At 48.0% G+C, this 23,049-nt stretch overlaps 1 protein-coding gene across 6 annotated transcripts in view; it reads right to left on the bottom strand.

Annotated features, from left to right (window-relative positions):
• The window catches only part of Znf536 (zinc finger protein 536), a 461,385-nt gene that overhangs the window by 14,328 nt on the left and 424,008 nt on the right, over nucleotides 1-23,049 (bottom strand). The gene's annotated exons all lie outside the window — the stretch shown is intronic.

The following is a 23,049-nucleotide window of genomic DNA, read 5'->3' as shown; positions in this document are numbered from 1 at the left end:
TCCCCAGATCTGCTACCAAGGGTCAGAGGAGGTACAGCCAGAGTCCCTCCAAAGCCCTGATATACAAATCAAAGTGGTTAAGAGTAGAGGCTGTAAAGTCATCAGACCTTATCTGACTGGTGCCGCGTGAGCCTTTGGGAAAGTACTTCATCCTTTGTCTCAGTTCTCTCCTCTGTAAAATGGGCATTGTAATACTGATACAATATCGAACACAGGTTGGCTTGTAATTTGGCTGAATTGAGAGAAAGTCTGTAGAATTCTTAGTGTGTGGCTCATAAGTGGAGTCATATATATCTTAACTGGTGTGGTTAAGATATCAAAACATTCCCTCTCTGAAGTGGTCCTGGATGGTGGGGACTCTGAGACTCTGAGAGGATGCATGCTTGACCAGGGACATAGCCAAGCATTGGTTTGTGTGGTCAGAGTTGAACCTACCATGGCCATCCCCCTGTCACTTTGGGTTCAGGCTGGAAAGAAAGTTGTACATATGGCTGGATACCAACAGGAGAATGTGCAGGGAAGGGTCTCTGGCTAGTGGGGGCTTTGCCAGGCACAATCTCCAAGAGTCCAGCCTCCCCTGCCCAGCTTGAAAGCAACCCCGGACACTGCAAGGGCTCCCAGCCCAACCTCCCCTTCGCCTTCACTCCCTCCCTCTGTTCTTTCCTTCCTTTCTCAGCAGCTTCAACTTTCCTCCCATGCCCAGACCACTCCCTGTGGCTCCAAGTCACACCACATTTATTTGTTTGCCTCAGGCAGCCATGGTCTGTGGAGCCACCAGCCTGCCTGGGTGGTCAGCCGGCCGGCCGGCGGCATGCACTCCACAGCCACTATCGATCTGGGATCTTAAATCATCCCCGGATTTTATGAAAACATTTACGTTTATCATTAAATAACCTTCAAGGGGTCGATGAACTTACTTTCATTTTTTTTTAAGATTTTCAGATGTGTAATATAATAATACTCTAATGAGACTCGGAGTTTGTCTCTGGGCAAGTGCATTTAATACTGAAAGAAATGTTAAGAGAGGCTGCATGAAGGAGACACCAGCCTCGGGGTGAAGTGCACCCTAGGAGTGGGGACAGCTGGCAGCTTCCCCATCTGGCAGGACACTCTACGGTCTTTAGCATGTGGGGGTGTGGACACTGTGCTAAGCATTTTTGAGGTTCACAACCTTAGGATTTAAAAAAAAATAAAGTAAGCCGGAGCTAGATGCTATGACTCAAACAAGGCTAGCCTAGTAGTTTTTATATTTTTAATAGATTGATTTTAAAATATTAAACAAAATGAAGGCAAAAGTGAGAGAGATTCTGACGTCAGCGGCTATAACACCTGCTGGTCTTACCCGAGTCTTTCTGCCTTATGGATACTGAGCTAACACAGATATCTGAGCCCCTGGGCAAACAGAAGGAATTCCTGAGAGAAGCTAACAGCCAGCTCTTCCCTGTGTAAAGCTTTGCTAAAGCAACATCAGGACCATCGGGACCGAAGGGCCAACAGGCTCCTTCAGAGTAACAATGAGACCTCTCAGCCATACCCACTCAGCCAGCTAAGTCCATCCTACCTCCCCGGCCATTCATCAGTCCGTTTCCAACCAGGGCAGCTTGCCTCAAGGCCTGTCTGTCTAACTCACAGTCCCTTCCTGACCAAAGTATACTGCCTTCTGTGTTAGAAATGCATCCCTGCTTGCCCCCGACCATCCAGCAAACCTGTCACAATATCATCTCCCCCTTACAACCCGAAAGTTCCTCTTTCTTGTCAAAGGTATGAAACAGGTACCTGATTCTATCCAGCCTCTACTGCGAGCAAAACTGGTTAAGGTTTCCAGCCTCTTCAGGAGCTTCCCTAGGGTGAACGATCCCCTCTGCCCAGGCTTTATTCTCCCCTTTAAGGAGTTTGGGACAGCCCCGTGGGAGTGAGAAAGAGGCCCTGACCAGGCAGCTGACCTTGGACAGTCTCTTCCCAGCTTCTGGTCTTGTGGGGAGCTCACAAACCCCACCTTGCTCTCTTCTGCTTCTGTGCTCCTCCCCATCATCCTAGCAAGCTTCCTTCCTCCTCAAAGGCTGCCTCTCTTAACGGTGCCCCCCACAGAGTTATCCCGGCAAGCTGCCCCTGGAGTCTGTTATATCCCAGGGCTTGTTCTGCCTGCTTTGTTAGTTTTCCTCTCTGGGAAAGCCACAGTGCCCTGTGACTAGGTCACCTCTGTCCCCACGGTTTTCCAATTTCATGGATAGCACCCAAGGCCTTGCTCAATTTGAAGTGTACTGTGCTCATTGGTGGGGGCTGGGGAGTGCATGGCACATTTTGATGGGAGCTATGATGGCACCACCTCCTCTGACCTGTGCCCCATAGCCCAGAAATCTGCCCTACACAGTGGCCACCCTGCAGCACCTGTGGTCTCCCTGTTACTACAAAGTCACTGGAACTCACCCCATATACACATTTATTTCTTTATGTCCCAAGGTTACTTTTTAAAAGTTCTAGTGTACTGTCAACATTTAAAAACAAACAAAAGATTTCACATGAAAACATGATTTACCAGTTTCCCTGATTAAGTCAGAAAGTCAGGCAAGATCTTCCAGGAGGCAGTGAATAGCGCCTGCCCCTGCCACCCTGGAATGCACTGTCTTGCACTTTCTCACCCTATGGCACACTGTACCCTGTGTGTGCCCATCTAGGCTCTGTGAGTATTGAGGTTTCAACCTCAGGTTTACACGACCGACCTGTGTACAAGCCCAGCCTTACCCTGAAGTGGGAGGGCAGGAGGGGTGAGGGCTTTACATCCTTGTCTGCACCAGATGGGGCTGCATTCCTATACACAGCCAATGAAATAAGCAAGTGGGTGGTCTCGGCCTGTTCCCTGGCTTCCTGTTTTCCATTGTGTGGCTGAAAATGAACACAGCGGCCCTTCCTTGTAGTTTCTGTTTTCTTTAAATATGGGAGAGGGGGCACCAGGATGGTAACATGGCTTATACCAGGGCTATGCTCTGTACTGCATCCCATTCAAGAGACATGTAGCCAGAGGGACAGGACAACCCTAAAACAGTAAGTAAAATGCCAGTCCTCCAGAAGTTGGTAGCTAAGATTATCTATGAGACTCCATTCCCTACACACATCTTTCATCAAAATACTAGTGTGTTTCCTGCAGGGTTGGGGGTCCCTGCAGATGGCATCTCTAAAAACAGTAGCAGAAGCAGCCACATTCTGTCAGGTGCAGTGTCGTTCTAGGTACTAAGGATGTGAGAGAGAATCACAAATCCCTCTTTGCATAAAGGAATCGTGCCTGCCTGCCTGCCTGCCAGCCATCTACACCCCTGGTCTTCATCCTCAGAGATGTGTGGACAGGACATACTGAAAACATGTCTTCTTAGCATGCCCGATTCCCCAGAACTAGTTCTGGAACAATAGGAAATGATGAAGGAAAAAGAAAGAAACATAAACTTTCAGCCTGCCGGTGGACTGCCGCTATTGTTGCAGCATGTCCCAAATAAATAAATAAATAAATAGTGTCCACAAGAGAGGTAGCTATTTCTCTCTCTCTCTCTCTCTCTCTCTCTCTCTCTCTCTCTCTCTCTCTCTCTCTCTCTCTCTCTCTCTCTCTCTTTCTCTCATAGAGTCACAAAAGAAATACAATTCCTTTCTTCTCTTTTCTTCCCCCTAATAAAAGGCTCTTTCTAAAAATCAAAGGTGTCAGGCTTTGCTTTCTCTGGCTGGCATGATCCAGAAGATGGCTGAGGAATGACAGATGTCGGCATCCAGCTGCAATGAAGCATGCAAAAGTTTCTCTCTAATCCACTTATTTCTCTGTAGTCACGTAAACCAAAACAAATGGGCAGGGCTTTACATTAGGGCGGGGGAGGGGACCCAAAGCCACAGCAGTAGGGCTTCCATTGCATAATGCGGTCTCCACGCCATCTTGCTATGATTTTTCCTTCTGCAGAGGAAAAAAAGCACCCTGTAGTGAGAAAGGGTCTCTCAACACGGGGAACCCAGAGGGGCAGCTCCCATGTCCCTTTGTCCCAAACAAGATAATATTTCCCAAAGGGGGAAGTTGTGAGGACAGAATAGGGGTGTCATTAGCAGAGAGAGGCTGCAGAATGAGCACCCACATGCAGGTACACACAAGCACCCTATGACACACACATCACACACCAACACCCTGCTAAACTAACACGATCGGTTTAATCACCAGCACCGTCGTTTTCAACTACTTGAATAAATCCAGGGGAATTATAAACGAAGCCCGTGTGTAATTAAAGTGAGGGTTGTTAGACTCTTCATTTAATAAAACACTTGAAAAGAAAAGCCCTGGTAGGTCTCTCAATGCCAGGGGAAGTGGGAGGAGAGGGGTGCGGGCATAGGCAAGAGAGGCCAGTGTCTTTTAGCGTGTAGCTGCGGCCACCTTGTGAACCCAATCCCCTTTCAATCTTGTAAGGAACTGGGAGGGCGAGGAGGATCAGGAGTCTGGGGCTCTGTCACCGCCAGCAGTTACAACAGCTGCGAAGCGCTCGCTCGCTAGCTCGTTCAGTGCAAGCAGCAAGGAGAGATGTGACGGATTTCGCCCATGGCAGAATGGCGTTCTGTTTCTGGCCCTTCAGGCAAAAACAGTAAAAGAAAATTTGAGATTTCCCCCCTTAAACTTCCCACAACAACCTCAGCAGAACCACATGACTCGCCTTCTACAATCTTCCCTGGTGTGTTCACTGCTACTTTGGCAGGGACTCAGAATTACTGTTACATAAATTCCATCTGATGCCAGAGCGACCATCTGTGAGTGGAGCTGCTTCACCTACGTCTGCCTGCAAAGCCACTCTCCCCGAGACAAGGGAGAAGGGGGAAAAGAATTTGATTAATTTGCAGAATGCTTGTGATTTGCTCATATATTATTATAACTCCTCATCAGCACATGACAAATCCCCAGCCCTGGGTGCAGGCACCCGTTTGATTCCAGCAGTTTCTTGCGTCGACACCTGACAGACTGCAGAGCTCCTAATGACTTTCAGATGCTTACAAACAGTAATTCTATCTTCAGAATAAAAAAGAAAAAAAAATCTGTAGGAAGAAAAGAGGAGTGAACTCCTTCCTCTAGTTCATTTCCTTCCTGGGTATCAACATGATTTAACTGTGAGGGTGACCTAAACTCCTAGAAGGGGGCCCTCCTAGGCCCAGCCATGGCCATGCTGCCTGTGAAGACAAAGACCCCCAGATTCTGGATGGCAAACCAGCAGAAGCCACACTGGGTGATGCGGGGCAGCACCAAGGTGCTGGCCAAGGCTAAAGGGCTCTCTCGCTCTCTCTCTCTCTCTCTCTCTCTCTCTCTCTCTCTCTCTCTCTCTCTCTCTCTCTCTCTCTCTCTGCCTATCTGAATCCTGTTCATTTTGTTCACTTTCAGTACACTAATCTTCTCGGTCTCTACATCTGTGTGCTGACTGCAGTTTGGTTCCCAGCTTCCCCCTCCCCCTCTCTTTTTTGCTTTTAAAACTCTGATTATGCCTCCTAAGCCCTGCCTCTGTGCTTGATTGCCTGTTTTAGATTAGAGATTTTTAGCCAGGAGACAAAGACTTCCGAATGCACATTAGTCCTGCGTATGAGGACCCACAGAAGGAAAAGCGATAAAACGCAATGTGCCATCTGTCCACAAACAATAACCTGTGTGTTTGGAGGCTCACAAATTACTTAGCACAGAACCTTCCCAAATTACAGAGCCTTGAGACAGAGCAGAGTTGTGAGTGAGACCCTCTTTGATGTCCTTTGGTATTTCCCACCCCCTCATGCTCGCCCCCAAATTGATTGCTAACAGTTAAGGAATGTCTCAGTGACAAGTGGATTTTTATTATCTGCATCTTCCCGGTTACATTTGGCCTGGGACCCCAGCAGGCATGGCTCCCCCCAGCCACAGCTGCTTGGGACAACAGGCCCAGATGCAGTCTGTCTCCTGTGTGTGTGTGAGGGTGGGGAGTGAGGGTGGTATCCTGAGCCGTCGCCACTTGATACAGAAAGATCCCCACAAACTCTGCCTCCTCCAGGAGCTGGTCAGTTGGCTCTGCTTTGGAAGGATGTTCAAGGTTTTGTTGGTGACACTTAGTATGTACAAATTGGCCTCCTCCCCACCTCCAGCCTTCTCTCCAGAAAGAGCCTAATACCTGTTCTTGTTCTGACTGTAAGAAACAACCTCACAGGCCCACAGGCCATCAAAGACTCATCACAGTTAGCCAGTGTCTGCAGTTCAGCTAGAAAATACGTTGTGAAATGATTTAGTAAAATGGAAGGCAAAGAAGGAACATGCACTGCCGAGAAGGGAGAGGATTTCTGTTTGTGGCTGGTTCGTGGGTTCACTGGCACTCCATGCCTTTTGTTTGTAGGATGCAGCAGCCACCTTGTTCCAAGATTCTGCCAGTCTCAACTAACCTGGCCCAGCCCTGGAGTTTCTCTCACATGACAAACCCTCCCAGTTCTTGGAGGTTGAAACTGAGGCTCCAAGAGAGCCCAGTGTGTGTGTGTCGGGGAAGCAGAGGTGGCACAGCAGAATTCTAAGACTAGGTATTGACTCTGAACACCCATGAGCCCCAAGTCCTGCCTTAAGAAGGAAACCTGAAGGCAGAAGGTGGGATTTGTGGCATCCAGTGAAAAACACCCTGTGGTTGCTAGGAACAACCAGACAAGGGTGGGCACTGCAAATGGAAGCATGTCTGTCTTAACAGAGTTTCAAATAGACACATCATTTCAGCACACACACACACACACACACACACACACACACACACGGGGGGGGGGGGGGGGGGGGGGAGAACCTGAATATGAACTCCATGAAGTCTCATCCCCAAACTCATTGCAAGCTTCAGTGTCCAGATTCAAAGTCTACCCTAGACAGGGAGACTTCTTGCCTCCACCTGGGGCTCCATCTTACAGGAATGTATACCACATGATTATCCAACAAAGCCAGGCACTCAGTAGGTGGCAATGGACAGATAACCTATTCGGGAGTCTTGGGGGTCCAGTGACCTGAGAATGAACTCGTTTTCATGATAGACTCTCAAACCTGAAGTCAATAAAGACAAACTACGTAGGTTCGGCTGGAACACCCTGGGGTGGGAGAGTGCTGCTTGCATTCTAAGAAGCAGATATTTATTTGTTTGTTTGTTTATTTTAACACATGATGCCAAATGTTGAGCCACACTGCCATCTCCATATCCTAGTTCCTTTCTGGTTCCAACAATGAAATCAATTCTGTGTTTTGTAGTCCCAAATCATAGGAAAGGACATTCTATTTTTTTTCTTTTTTGCATTGCTATGGTCACTGTCTTCAGTGAATCCAGGTTTATAGTTTGCTAATTCCACATGTGACCCAGAGGGTTGGAGAAGGAACCTCAGGAAGCTGCTGACTTCCAAATGGCCTCTCATCTCTGCTGCTTGTTTGTCTGTAACTGGCTATCCTGGAACTCACTATGTATCTCGGGATGTCTTGAAGTCTCGTTCTCCTGCCTCAGCCTTCTATATTTGGAGATCAAAGTTGTATACCAACATACTTTGCTTAGATTTTTATTATCTGACTTTTTTGGCATAGATCTCACTATGTGGCCAGAGCTACCCTCCAATAATCCTCCTGCCTCAGCCCCCACAGTGCTGGGGATAACAGGTATGAGCCTCCGCACTGAGTCACCAACTGGTCATTTAAAATATACAAGCATGTCTAAGTACATTTCCAAGCTCATTTGTGTTTCCTTTCTGCCCACCCTATTGTTATAACAATAACCTTTCCCACTGGGGAAATCTGCCCCCAGATGGCTGAGTTTTCCTGACCCCTCCTCTCCTGACATGATGCCAGAGCCTGGGGAAGGGGGGACTCAGCAAGCACCTCCCAATGGGATTTTCAGGTTCCATTAAGACATGTCAGGAAGGAGGTGTTGGGGCAGGTTGATCTATCTCATTCTCACGTCCCAAAGAGACACAACTTCAGGTCTCAAGATCCAGTTTTGAATGTGAATCCCTGTCCTGTGGATGCTCCACAGTCTGATGAGATCTGGGAATCACTGCCAAGGCCCAAAAACAGGTGTAAGGAATCAGATCTTGACCGTGGTGTTGGGGCAGCCATCTCTGACCCTAGCACACAGCTGCACAGCCTCCAGCAGTTTCCTCCAAACCTCCAAAGCCTCAGTTTCCCCACCTACAAAAATGCTAATGTGTGTGTGTGTTTTTGTTTTTTTTTTTTTGTCAGAGTGAGTGTCTGGGCCCCATGGGGAATACCCATCACTAATAAAGCAAAGAACTCAGAGCAGCTTCATCTACCGCCCGGATTATAAATGTCAGCCACTGGTAATCAGCAGAGGTTGTTGTCCTTCAAGGCTCTGGCTGCCTTCTCTCCAACCAGTCCTCACCAGAAGAAACCTGTCCAGTTTGGGAGGGTGCACTACAGGATGCTGGAGGGAGGGTCACAGACTCCAAGCTCAGCTTGGCCCCAGCACCAAAAGGCAGAGTTGTCATTTAGCTTCAGACATGACATCACCCTCTTCAGGTGCATACTCAAGGCAGATGAAATGTTGAAGTCCATCAGTATAAAGTGGGGGTCCAGAGTCTGAGTAAGAAAATTAAAGCCACCCAAGTAAAAGCATTTCATACACGCAAGCAACCAAACTGCCTTTAGATAGGGCATTTTACTACACATTTGGTATTATGGATCTATAACATACAAATGTGTATACTGTAGAATATATAAAAAGTAGCTGCAGTTGTCAATACGCATGTGCATGCTGTATTAAAATTGTTCTGTAAAAGACTCTCAGAATATGATGGACTTGCATCATGGAACACGTGAACCTATTTTAGAAGATTGGTGTGTGTGTGTGTGTGTGTGTGTGTGTGTGTGTGTGTGTGTGTGTGTGTGCACGTTTTCAGCCCTCAGGAGTTTTGCTAGATAAAGCAGCCCAAACTCGGCTGACATTTAAAGAAGTCCCTTGACACTCAGAACAAAGAGTCTTCTGGCACACACTTTCCTCAGAGCAAGGAGTCAAACCACGCATAAAAGCCACATGTATAAATTCCCAAATCTGAGCTCAGATGGTAGAAGGGAAAAATCGAGGCACCTGAGCTGGTACCCCAGAGCCCTGCGGGTGGGGCTCTGTTGGGGCTCACTCTGCAGCCTGTAACAGAGGGCTGGCTGGGGGCTGAACTGATGCAGTGGCCCATTCTGCAAGCACCTTGCCCCTCATGTGAATTTTATAGTTGGTCCTTTTACTCTGCTGTCTCTACTCTTCCTGGCAGCCATAAGCATATTGTTACTCTATTCAAAAAATAACCAAATAAAATGTTACCAGCTTCCTATACACATAATAAAATTGATTTTTTGCCTTTAGTCCATTAAATGAAATAGCATGTCCCCAGAAAACACAAAAATTGCCAGTGTCTGAAAAAAAATTATACAAATAAAAGTTAAAAAAAATCCCAAAGGTCAGAATAAAATACATGGCAGCTCCTGTAAAACTAAGAATAGATATGAATATTTGCATGCATTCTATACAGCATGTGTCCTCAAAATGCCCCAACGGAATGCATACTGGAGTCCCGATCTGTGGTGTCTTTTGGGAGTTTGTAAAGCCTTCCTGTTTCACAAGATACAGACATTGCACCCGTTGACAGGAAATAGACCTTTTTAATTGAGCTGATAAGTTGAAAGTGAATATGCCCTTGGATTTCTACTGAAGAATATGCTGGCTGTGGTTATTTATAAAGGATCCATCATTCCTCGGCATGGTGGCTAAGATCAACTGACTAATAAAGGGATTTAGCCACTATTTTCCCTTTCATATGGCAAAGGCCTTATCAACAGACCATATTTAAATAAATTGTGCCAACTAAGTTCTGAATTAAAGAACAAGCGTCTCCCCATGTCGAATGCTGTGGGCATGAAGCTGTTTTGAAGCCACATCCCATCCGGGAAGAAGGGAGCTCCCTGGTATAGCCAGGGCTGAAATCCATCAAAGTTCAGATTTGACCGGCTCCTCGAAAGCTGCATGTGGAGATTCAGCAATCTGCGTTTTATTTCATTTTAATTAAATTTTGTTTCACATCCTGTTTTGCAAGTCAGCAAGATGGGTTTTGTTTGCCAAGACAGGGAAATGACACAGAAGGAGAAATCCCCTGTCCGGTGTGGATCAGAGGTGTGAGGCTGGCCCTTGCTCGGCTGAGCTTTTCTCAAGAACACAGGACTGTGTCTGCAGAGTCTGTCTGGTCCTCAGTATCGCAGCCTCGCTATCTCCTCACTGAAGGGCCTATTTGTCTGCTTTAAGTGAAATCACTCAATTCTCAAAAGTCAGTGGAGGGCTGTGGAAGGGGGAGGGTTTGGATAGGCTACTCCAAATAAGTTCCATTAATCAAAAGACACAGTGTAATGTAACTAATATTTTACAATTAGGGAAGCCAAGATGCGACTAAAAGCCATCTATCTCTCTTATACCACATGATCATCGATTCATAATCGGAGACTGAGAGTTGCACAAAGATGCATTTACTGGGTGGGGGGAGTGGGGGGAGGGCTGGCCTGAGCCGGGATAATGAACGCGATGAGAGCACGCGACGCTGAAGGCTGAGGAGAGATGACAGAGAGGCTCAATGCTGACGGATGACATGAAGACACTAGCAGATACCTGACAGCCCGCGGGAGCCTCTGCGCTCTTCCTCAGCATTATGATCCTCAATTATCCTGGTGAGGGACTAAAGCGGGGACAAGGAGGCTGGCTGAGCCCACGGTCACTCGGCGCTGGGCTGGCTTGCCACATTGCCAGGGGAGCAACCTTGCCTCCCACGAATGCCACTCTGTGGGGTGATAGCTTCCTTTACCAACCCTTTTGGGCACACAGGGGGACAACAGGGATGCCCAGTGCTCCATCTGCTTTGTAACAAAATCCCTAACTCCTCAAAAAGACTCATTTTTTTCCTTTCACTGCCACCTTCAGGGAAAAGGAAGAGTAGGTTCTTCCCCCAAAACAAGATGAAAAGGAGAAGTGAAGAGTGGATTCCTGGGAGTTATAGGAAGGCTGGCCGCTGCAAAAACAAGTCTGTTAGGGACAGACCACACTCCTGAAATGGTCATCTCAGAACTCCTCGAGTGAGTAATGTGGGATGAGCCACTGGTATCTAAAGGCAGAAACTGAGAAAACGGCGGACACCAGAGGGAAGTTCAGAGCCTCTGGTGAGCCTGGAGGTCATGGATACAAACCGCAGCAAAGAGAACAAACTTGCCCTGGCTTGTGCCTCTGCGTGTGCACAGCCACCTTCCAGGGCCTTGCAGTCCCACCTAGGTTCCCGTCCTGCCCCACAGTTTCTTTGTAAAGATACAGTTGGCCTCGTGGAGAGAGTCTTCAGAACAAAGGAAACAATGCTCCAAGAGCTGCAGAAACTTGGCATCTTTGAAGCGGTGGTAAGATGGCAAGGTGAATGGGACTCCAGCCCTCCAGGAAGGCGAAGAACCCTGGTGGTAGCAGCACCAGGGACAACATCCAGCAGCCTTTGCTGCTCCAGTGCAGGGGTATGTCTTTAATATACAACACCACACGCAGTGACATATTTTTGTAATAAGAGCAAATTCACATTGAAGCCAGAGATCTGGAAAAGCCCTGATTTCTATGGCATTTTGGTTTCTTTTTGTTTGTCTGCTTTTGTTTGTCAATTATAACATGGCTAACAAAGGCATTGTCCACAGATGCCACCTGGATGTTTCCCTGCCTGTCTCTCCCTATTTCCAGACCATCCCAGAGTGGTTCCTGTACCCAATTTGTAAAGAGCCAAGCTGGAGAGGGGTAGACGTCCCTAGAACATGCCAGGGTCTCGTATGTATGAGCGGATGCAGGCTCACACGGGGCATACACTAATGAGAGTGCTCCCCGTTTGTGAGAATCCCCTGATGCCCCTGCCTCCTTGCCCTACAGGAACACCCAGAAGCTCAGAAGAGGCTAAGAGAAGACGTGGGACACCACTAGTTCCCTCTGAATCACCTTTCTCTGTCATTCTGTCCCTAGAGAGTGGCTGACATGTGGGCTCAGAGCAGAGAACACAGAGACCCCAGGGACTCACATGGACTGTTTTGCTCAATTCTTTGTAGAAACTTAATGAAACTCCCCATCCCAAATTTGCCTAAATGTGGCAAGGATAAGCGGCCTCTGGTACCCCAAGAGAAGTGCCCAAGTGTAAGGTAAATCAATTTTCCTGGTTCGGCATAGCTGTAATTGAGACACCCACTTCCCATTTAACCCACTGAATCCTGCAGTGAAGCCATAATGGCCATAATAGGTTAGGTTTGACTGCCCCTCATACAAACAGGGCACAGTCCAGCTGTGTCTGCCTTTGGGGCTTGGTGAGGCCAGCTGTGCTAGTTAGGGCAGGGTCAGGTCCCGGCTGCTGCAGGTGGCTACCCACCATCAATCAGTCTCCATGACATCATCATGTGTGACAGCCCCTGATTCACATCAGAACCCTATAGGTAAAACAACAAAACCATGAAAGCAAACAAAGCCGCCAGCATTTCAACAAGGAGTTCTGGAAACAGAGGCTGATGTGGGGGGTCTCAGCTCTTGTCCCCACCATTCTGTCCCTAAACAGAAAGAAAAAGAGAACCAGAAATTGCCAGAACCTTGCAACATGGGTCCAAAATACCCAACCCATTGTCTCTAGAAGCAGTTCAGGCATGGGGATGCTGGTGTCGGTGTGGATCTGTGTGGCTTTGGTTTGCACTTGCAGCTATTTCATTTGTGGCCTGACCAAATTAAAGACCAGTAAAATATCTAGTGTTCCCTAGGAATCTGAAAAGTGAGGTGACCACTGGGTGCGGGGAGAAATGTGTAAATTGCTACAAGACTCTTATAAGGCAAAGAGCATGGCTGATACACCAGTTCCTCATGTGTGTGAGGTATGACTCATGCTGGTTGACTTGCCTGTACTGCCCTGCTTGAGGAGAATTGTGGGTTCAGTGTGTCTTACAGGACCCCCCATTTAGAGAAGAAAGGGGTTGGGGTAAAATAGGGTAGGGGACAGCTAAGAGAATTGTTTATTCTTTGAGACTCTGAGTCCACTCTGCGGTGATTGGGGATCCAGGCCACAGGCTCTGTTAGTTACTGCCTCACCAACTCCTGGGACTGGGGAGACACTTAGTTCCATCCTCTTTAGAACACTGGTTTTGAGAGACCAGTGAGCTTGAAAATGTGGAGAGGCAGGTGGGAGACGTCAGGAGAAAAAGGTAACAAATGACCATCAGATGCCCTCCAGGTTCAAAGAAGATAGGCTGGTAGTTACCAAAAGTTAAACTAAAGAGATTTTGAAGAGGCATACAAAACTTCCCCTCCATCATTTCATCAGCTCTAACACCACAGCACCTCACAAACTGCAAACAAATTATTTGGGAGGATATTAAACCTGGAAAATCTTTTAAATCCCTCTTTAGAATCAAGCTTGCTGGGAGCTCATAGCTAAACCACATACAATTTGACCCAATTATTTTCCACCCTTTCGTATCATTTGATATTAGGTTGAAACTATTGTTCAAATGCAAAATTTGTTATCTTCCTTGCCAGCCTAGGCCAGGCAGAAAATTCAGAGACCAAGCGAGCAACCTTTTATCCTAGCCATAAAGGCGGTCTTTAGTGCCACCTAGAGGAGAGGTGGCTGTATGGCATGTGAGTCACTCGGAGGAAAATTAAATACAGCTGAATAATTGAATGAGGGCAAGTTGAATCAGGGGTCACCATCTGTTTGACTAGAATTGTTGGCACATTTCAGCTAAGCCTCGCGCGCCTCGTAAACATGCTTACAGTTATCATAGCTCGCATTGCCCTAAAATAAAAGAGAATTGGTCCTAAAATAAGCCTGAACTAATTATACATATACCATCTTGTCGTCATGGAGACTGGAGTGAAGGTCACCAGATTCTTACGGCTTTCAGGAAGGTGTTGGTGCCAAAAACAGACAGGTGATTCTGTCTATCCCATGGAGAGATGGTATCTCCGGGGATAGGTGGATGGCAGTGGGGTAGAGAATGAGCTACCACCCATTCCCCCCATCCTACTTTTCCTCACTGGTCCCAAAGGGAGGTGGGGTTAGGGGTAAGGGTGCTCAGGGAAGAAATGACACCATCCCTACAGAATCCACATGAGGAGGGACATGAAGTGACCCTGCCAATGTTTCTCAAAGTTCTTCCAAATTGGTCTATTGTCCCTTGGGGATGGCAAGGGTGAAAACATCTTTCCGAAGAAATGGGTGTAGCTTCTGTGTTGGATACCCCTGCCAGCTTCCTCGGAGAGCTGGTCACTTACTAAGAATTTACATGAGGCTGGCTGTGCCCCTGTACATCATGTGTGCTGCTGTACTCTGCTGCAGGCACAACCAACACAATTCATGTGTTGGGAGAGAGAACTCAGATCTAGTCTCATCAATTTCCCTGGTGGATTCCCTCTCGAAATGGGAACCTCCAGCTGGCCTGGAGTCCTCTGCACACAGGGACTCTCATTCAGTGTATCTGGAGACATGGTATGGATAAATCCCAAGCTCGTGTGTGTAGTTGTGGTTTGAGACTTGAAGTTAAGATTTAGAGCCATGGCCTGGTAGATTAGTAACAAGGCAGTGGGATTTAGAGATGGATAGATGGGGCTCTTGCATCGGGGTCCTCCAGCCTCTCCCTCCCTGTTCTCCTTTGGAGCCTACCGAGAACTTCTTCCCCTTTCCTTCCAGCCTGTGCGGCTGAGACTCTCCTTTTCCCTCTCTTTCTTGCATTGTGGAGAATGCACAAAGCGCTTTTGGACGCCACAGTGGAGTGACCCCAACTTCAGTAAAGCCTCCTCCGGGATGCAATTAATGTCTGTTGTCGTCCATGTTGGCTGGGCTGACACCATCTCAGATTCCAGAGGTGCCATCGAGGTGGGGGGGGGGGAGGTACTACCCAGAGACCAGAGGCTGCAAACGATGGATGGTGAGGACTGGAGGACTCCCTTGCCTTAGTAATTAGAAACCATCAAATGAGCTTGCCTCTCACCAGTCCCCTGCCTCTGAATGTGGCTGCAGACCACCTCCCTGGAACCCAAGTTATGACAATGAGGAAGAAAAAAATTGAATAAACAAACCAACGCTAGTCTCTCTTGGGCAGAATGCAGTGCTGAGGGCTGGGAGATGCCACCAAGCTTCCCCAGACTGATGTCCACACAAAAGTGGAGAAGACACAGCAAGGAAGGGATTTCCTGCTGCCTGGGTGCTGTCTATAGGGTGCTCTCCACACCTGCACCCTGCCCTTCCCAACAAAGCCCTCAAAGAGGCCTGGTGCACAGACCTGGCAGATAAAGACTTTTCTGGAGCTTGAGGTGGTAGTGATCTGCTCCTGTAATCCCACACTTGGGAGGCTGAGGCAGATGAGACTTTCCTTCTGGAGAGCTTGGGCTATTGAGTGACACTCTGTCTACAAATAGACATATAGTCTTCTCAGGTTCCTTTGCCCCAGGAAACTAGGTAGTGATTGCCCCTTCTATGCACACACTCAGGCTGCAAACCAGATCATCCTAGATGGAGCAAAGCTTCCCCGGGGACTTGGAACATTGGAAGGGAGGTGCCCAAAATGTGGGGTACATGAAAGGTACTCTGCCAGCTGTGCCCTAATGATTAAAGAAGGGTGTGTTGAGGGTCATTAGACTATGGACTGTACCTGCCTCTCTCTCTGAGAGCATTGTCCTCACAGGGACTGACCCTGTTCTCTGCCCACATCATCTGCCCCAGACCTGTCCTGCCTCCTACACGCCTCCCTCCGAGCTAGGCCAGTCAGATTACATAGTGCATGCAGGAACAGGAAGGTGTGTCCCATGTGGCCCAGTGGTGAGATGCTGGCCAGGTTCCTAACATGGGACAGGCTGGGCACCCAGACTCCTGGGCCTGTCGGGAAGGATAGCTGCTACTTGGCTGAGCCTCCAGCCTATCTCCGCCTCACAGGAACAGACCAAAGCTTGTGAGTTCTCTGAATTTTCCAGAGAAGCCAGAAGCACAGGTTTTTATGCGAACTCCCCTGAGTACTAAATGTTAAATACCAATTCCAGGCTTTCAGAGGCTCCATGGGGGCCAAGACAATCAGGTCTGCAGACTGCTGGGAGCCAACTGCACCTGCCTCTGACCTCCCTACCTGAACCTCTTCCCAATTCAGTCATTCCCTGCTGCCTGTACCAAGGTGTCAACCTTCAATGAGGTCCTGAAGGGACAGCCTCGGAGCCTGCATCGCCCCACGGTCACAAGTGACCTTGCCTACTGTGTTCTTTCCCGGCTGTTGAAACCTCATACTCCAGGGTCCCCTGGGTGCCCTCCCCAGCATGCCTCACTTATCCGCCTATGGACCCTCCCTTCACCATCCAGGCTGCGCCTCAGTAATCCAACTACATGGCCCGAAATTGCTCTCTGTTCAGAGATTACTGAGAAGCAGCAGTAAAAGGGAAGCCATTACTGATAATCCCCAGCACAGACGGATTAAGTTTCAGGGGAAAAAAAATCAGGCTGGCACCTAGCTAAAGGGCCCTTTACTGAATGAGTCTCCATGCTGCTGGCAATGGGATTTAAGGCTCTGGTGGCCTCGCCATCCCTCTCCTGTGCCTGGCACCTAAGGAAGCTTCCCCCACCCTGCTCTGAGAGGAAGATGTCTGGCAAAGAGTGGTGGGAGTGGTCTTTAACTGTCTCCAGGGATGTCTCACATCTGTAACATGGAACCTCTGTACTCCCAAATGAAGGTCTAACTCTCGAATTGCTGGGAAGCAGAAAGGGGTGAAACACATGCTCATGGGTCCAAGTGTGAAGAGTGGAATCCAGAACCCAGAGGAAGTCCACAAGTATTGGCTGAGAGCTGGTAATGGCAGCACACACCTATCTTCCAAACATTCCAGGGGCAGAGGTAGGAAGATGGTGAGTTAGACTAGCCTGGGCTACATAATGAGACCATGGCTCAAACAGAGAAAACTAAACTGAAAGGCGATGCAGGGCAGGCTGCTCCAGGTATAGCTCACCTTCTGGGGCCTCTGGGCTCTCTAGCATCACCTGGCATCTCCCAATTGTGTGGCTGGAATGAGATTTGCCTAGCAGCAGGAGAGGTGTCGTGAATGGTAGAGAAAACGTGGATTTCTCAGCCCTATGTCAGCAACATTCCCATGGGAGAGTCCAGATGGGAACCAGAGTCCAGGGAAGCTTTGAGCCAGCCTAGATTCTCCAGGTGCTTGTCTCCTAAGCCTCCAGGATGTCTCAGAGTCTGACTCTGCTCTACAAATTAAAAAGTACAGGCTACTCCTTACATTCCCTGCTGTCTATAGAAAGTGCTTCGTGCTTTATACTGGAGGGAGCGCTGAGGGAGGCATAGTGGAGGACCATGGTTGGTTTGGTGATACAGGCCTACTAGGGAAGGAGCAGGCAGGGGGTGAATACAGCACTTGTGCCTATGGCCTGATGCCTGCAGCTCTCCTAGGTCCTCCAACCTTTGGAATTAGATGGCATAGAAGAGATGAACATAGGTCTTGAGCCAGGTACCCAAAGCACTTCAACATCCCATTCAGGGTGCGGAGTCAGAACACAGCCAGGCATGAGCCATGCCCAGCCCAGCTCACTGAGGAGACACTGAGGACTTTTAGGAGATGTTCTGGGCCCTTGCAGACACCACTCCTTCACTTCTGATAGTTACTAGATACTTCCTGATGCTTTCTCTCCCTCCCTCTCTCTCTCCCTTTTTCTCCCCCTCTCCTCTCCCCTCCTCTCCCCTCTCCTTCCTTCCCCTCTCTCTCCCTCCTCCCTCCCTCCCTCCTCCTTTTGGATAAGTTGTTTGGTAGTCCTAGAAACTAGACCTCTGAAATCCTTGGCAGCTTTTCAACTGAGCTCTCTTTACTTTGTATTTTGAGACAGGGTTTCCCTGTATTATCCAGATTGTCCTTGACTTTCCTCTGTAGCCCAGGCATGCCTTGAACATGAGCCTCCTGCCTCAGCATGTTGATTACATGTGCCACTCACCCTCCCTAGGTTCTGTTCTTCCAAGGACTCTTCCAGGTCTGATTTCCTACCTCGAGCCCCATTGAGTGTTTGCTTTTGAAACAGCAGCTCTCACTGAAGAAGGGCACTCTTGACACTCCTACCCCAGTGGAGGAGTGCTGCCGAGCTTTGCTTCTTCTGTACCCTAGGAGGAAGTTCAGTGATCTCAGAAGACAGTGGGGGTTGTCTGCCTGTGAGTTCCAGGCTCAGTGGACAGTGAGCACTCATCCTGTTTCCAAGAGCTGATTTGGGCAGTCTCCCACCCAAGGTTCACCAGATGCCCTGGACCAGAAGGGCAGCCCACCCCTAGCACGCAAACATGAGTCCTCATTACGTGGCCATGTTTTAAGGAGCTTAGAAAAGGTGTCATGACAACAAAATACACCAAGAGTACTGGCCCCACCCATCTCTTTTGCTCTGTGAAGTGTGTCATGTGAAAGATGGTGTTGTGGTATGATTCGAAAGCTTCCAAACAAGACAGGGTCCAGAAAGGATGCAGTGCATTCTGTGGGAACATCAGGGACCACATAGTACCCTTCAGAGGGCAACTGGAGGGGGTCAAGTATAACTCTGCACACTAGTCACTTGCTAGTCAAGGTCATGGTATTGTCAGGGTTGAAGGGGTCCTCTGAAAGGCTGTGCTTGGTCCCCAGCAGACAGCACTATTGAGAGGTGAACAGCTCCAAAGGGTTAAGTTGACTAACAACTGATACTGAGCGGGCTGTTAGGAAATGGGGCCTGATTGGAAAAACTGGGTATTTGGGAAGTGTGCCCTTGAAGGATGTGTCTTGTCGTTTGCCCCTTCCTCATTCTAATCCCTGGTGAATGGCTTTCTCAACCATATGTTCTATGGAATTCTGTCTCAACACAGCCCAGACACAGCAGACTATGTGGCCATGGACAGAACCCTTTGAGACCATGAGCCAAAGTGTCTTAGTTAGGCTTATTATTGCTGAGATGAAACACCATGACCAAAACAACTTTGGGAAGGAACAAGTTTATTTGGTTTACACTTCCATATCACTATTCATTATCAAAGGATAGGAACTCAAGCAGGGCAGGATCCTGGAGGCAAGGGTTGAGACAGAGGCCATGAAGGGGGTGCTGCTTACTGGCTTGCTCTCCATGGCTTGCTCAGCCTGTTTTCTTATAGAACACAGGACCAACAGCCCAGAGACAGCACCACTCACAATGGGCTGGGCCCTCCCACATCAATCACTACTTAAGAAAATGCCTTACAGCCACATCTTATGGAGGCATTTTCTCAATTGAGGTTCCCTTCTTTCAGATAACTCAAGCTTGTGTCAAGTTGACATAAAACTAGCCAGCACACAAGATAAACTGTCTTTCTCTATACCTAACACAACAATATAGAACTGACTAACACAGAGCATAAAAACGCACAACACCCAAGCCAAGAGTCCACAGTCCTGCACACCATGCATGTGGAGGCTGATCCATCAAGCCTTGCTCTCTCCCAAGTCCCAGCTAAATGTCCCACTTGACCCAGGCATAGCACACTGGGGATGAGCTAATGTTTACTTTAATTGGGACTTGTCAATCACCCTTACAGAACCATTTCAAGAACTCTCAGAACTTTATTCTGTTGTAAAAATAGTAACAGGTTGCTTTATCCCATAAATAAATCCCACTGCTTGAAAACTGTTCACCTTTGTAGGTCTCACTATGTAGCCCAGGCTGGTCTTGAATTCACAGAGATCCTCCTGCCTCTGCCTCTCCAGTGCTGGGATTAAAGGAGCGCACCACCAAGGCCTGTTCTCTAAAAAGAAATTTTAGCATAGTAACTCCCATTTTAGTCCCTATTAAAAGGGATTCTCTACAAGAAGTTTCTCCAGAGTATTTTTTGAATCATAGCAGAATCATTTTCATAAGATGTGCATGGAGGGAAGACAAGTTTAATTCTCAAAGGTTCCATTATTGAAGCAAAAATTAATATTTGTACAGTTTCAAAATTGGAATAAAATTGCAAAGATGCAAACGCCATCCTATATCATAATCTATAAACCAGTCACAGATGCCAAATCAACTGTAAAAATGATTTCAAATTCACATGAATAATTTTATTAAACTGATTTGAAATCATAGTCTATGCTACCTTCATTTATTAACTGGGTCTCCAACAACAAAGGCATTATAATGGATTTTTTCAAATAGAGATGTGTTCCTAAGTAACACAGTCCAGAAAAAGGATACCCCTTTTTTGGCGTGAGTGTGACTTACAGAGTGAAAGCCACCTTAGTCACACAGCAAGCTGTGTCCCCAGGGCCACCATCAGCAAACATCAGACAGTGCTGAGGGAGGGGAGGGGCACAAGAAAGCAATAACCTGTGTGTACCCGGTTCTGTGGTTTGGATCTGAAATGTCTCCTACAGACACATTTTTAAAGCTTTGATCCCCTGGCTAGAGGTTCTGTTTGAAGGGTGTAGAGCAAATGGGACCCAAATGGACAAAGTAGCCCCTCATGCTGACCTGTTCTCTCTGCTTTCTTCCTGCTGTGATATAAGAAGCACAAGCCTCACTGCTACAACCCAGGCATGACCTTCTCCTCGCCAGGACATGCTGATGCTTTAGAAACCATGAGCCAAAACAAGCCTTTCCTATCTTAACGTAAAAGTTTGGGGGAAAGTAACACATAAACCTGGAATAGAACACATTCAAAGAGCCGTAGCATTTAGACGCTTCTCTAAGTGTATGGAATTTGACAGTAAACACAGATGTGCTTATGGCCAGCCTTGCTGGAAAAAGCCTGAGCCTTTCTGAGCACACAGGCCTCATTAATCATCTAAACCAGCAGCCTGGGGTCTATTTGCTGGGGACTTCCCCAGTCTCTGCCTTCTGACTTTAAGATTGATCCAGGTCAGTGGGTAACTAGTTGTTGGGTTCACATTCTCCTAAGGATTTAAGGAGATAGGGAACCTGTGTGATGATGATGTTTTGGGTAACTGGTCTACCATGCTTAACCTTGCTAGATTATACAATAAAGCTTCTTCTCACCCAAGCAACTTGTTCTTTTCAAGAGGTAAATAACTGGACTTGGGTTCTACAACAGGTGCTTCCTGAATGATGTTAATATTTTTTAATTTAGTAGAGATGGAACCCAGGGCCTCATACATTATAGGAAAGCACTTTAGGGATAAGCACTGTTTCCAGCCCCTCACTGGGGGATTCTAGGCAGGGGCTCTACCACTGAGCCACACCCCCAGCCCCCCACTGGGGGATTCTAGGCAGTGGCTCTATCACTGAGCCAGAGTCCCAACCCCTCACTGGGGGATTCTAGGCAAGTGCTCTACCTCTAAGCCATACATCACTTCAGTTCTTTAAAGCTTTTAATATATATAATGAGTTTATACCATATGCTTGCAGGTGCCTTCTGAGTTCCAGAAGAGACCACTAGATCCCTGGAAGGAGTTACTGGTGGTGGTGAGCACTCTTAACCACTGAACTGAGTCATCTCTCCAGCCTCCACAATATTAATTTTATTTTGAGACAAGCTCCCCACATGTCTAGGCTACTCTTACACTTCCTCTGTAGCCTTGAACTCACGATCTTCCCGCCTCCTGAGTAGCTGGTATTTCAGACCTGTGTCACCAGGCCCTCACTGTTGAACACCTCTCATTCCCTAAGGTCCTCAGACCGCAACATCTAGATCAAGAGTCTGAGATAGACCAAACAGTTCAGAAGGCCAGGAAACCAAAATGTCAGCCTGAGACACATACACCTTTGCCTCCAAAAAGAAGGTGAAAGGAAATGGAGAGAGAGCCCTCCAGTGTGCCCGCTCTGCCTCCCCCAACTCTCTCTCTCTCTAAGGCTTTCTCTCACAGCTACACAGGAATAGAATCAGGCCTGGGGTCCGTAGGATTAGGGCCTCTAGGCTCAGTACATCCCAAATACTTGAGCTGGCCAACTGAAGAGCAGATCTGTTTACCCACATATACAGCAGAGCCACAGCCGCTGCTGTCCCACCTGAGCCACATCCCTGTGGAGTTGTCTAACAGCACCAGGGTCAAAACGGCATAAGTACATCCTTAGAGATGGAAGAAAGCATTCCCAGCCCAGTGTGCTTCATGCTATAGAAGTTCTAGGACTTAAAGCTCTAAAAGATAAGGCTGGCTACGGACTAGGGATGCAGCCCTGGGAGACTTTCTCTGTGCCTCTGGAGGAGCCCTGCAAACAAGCACCACCTTTTGGTGCCTTGGTGTCTCAGGGGAAGGGGGTTTCCCTGAGACCTGGGCAAAGCAGCAGAGAACATGGACAGCAGAACCTTCCCATAATCTGCCCAAAATGCTGAATGTCCTTGGCTGAGTGGCGCCTGGGGGCTGTTGGAAGGAGCATCTCTAAGTGAGAGCCTTATCTGGTCTTCCTGTCCCTCCTGTCCAAATGCCAAAGGCTATTCCCCTGGGGACAGCTGTCACTCTGCTGACTCCATGGTTGGCCACAGGGACAGACACAGTCAGTGGTGGGGTAAGCCCGAGGAGCCTGAGAGGGAATGCCCAGAAGTAACTTATCTTGGTAACAGGAAGCAAATGTAGCTTCTGCTCTCCTCAGATTCAGTCCCTCTGAGGAGTGCTGTGCAGCAGCTCCCAGAGCTCTGAAGACCTAGAAATCAGTTGGCCTTGATGGTGCAAACTTTGCTAGCATCCTTTTCTTCTCCATGGGTCCCTGTTGGGTGTCACAAATAGCCACAGGGAAGACATTTCACAGGCCCTGCCACCTGAAGATCCATTTGCTTTCTCATGCTATGATAAAACATTGACCAAAAAAAAAAAAAAAAAAAGCAGCTTAGGGGAACATTGGCTTACAGGTTACAGTCCATCACAGAGGGAAGCCAAGGCAGGAGCTGATACAGTGGCCATGGAAGAATGCTGCTTACATCCCTTGCTTAGCCTGCTTTCTTATACAACTGTCTGCTTACAGATTGTACCACCCACAGTGTGCTGGGCTGTTGACTAACACACACAGAGTGAAGGGCAGGCAGAACCGCACAGAGCGAGAGAGTCTCTCTGCTCCTATAGCATC

This window comes from Peromyscus maniculatus, chromosome 1, assembly GCF_049852395.1.
Source record: "Peromyscus maniculatus bairdii isolate BWxNUB_F1_BW_parent chromosome 1, HU_Pman_BW_mat_3.1, whole genome shotgun sequence".
Taxonomy (NCBI): domain Eukaryota; kingdom Metazoa; phylum Chordata; class Mammalia; order Rodentia; family Cricetidae; genus Peromyscus; species Peromyscus maniculatus.
Note: the sequence above shows the minus strand (reverse complement) of the source record. Positions and strands in the feature narration are given on the sequence as shown.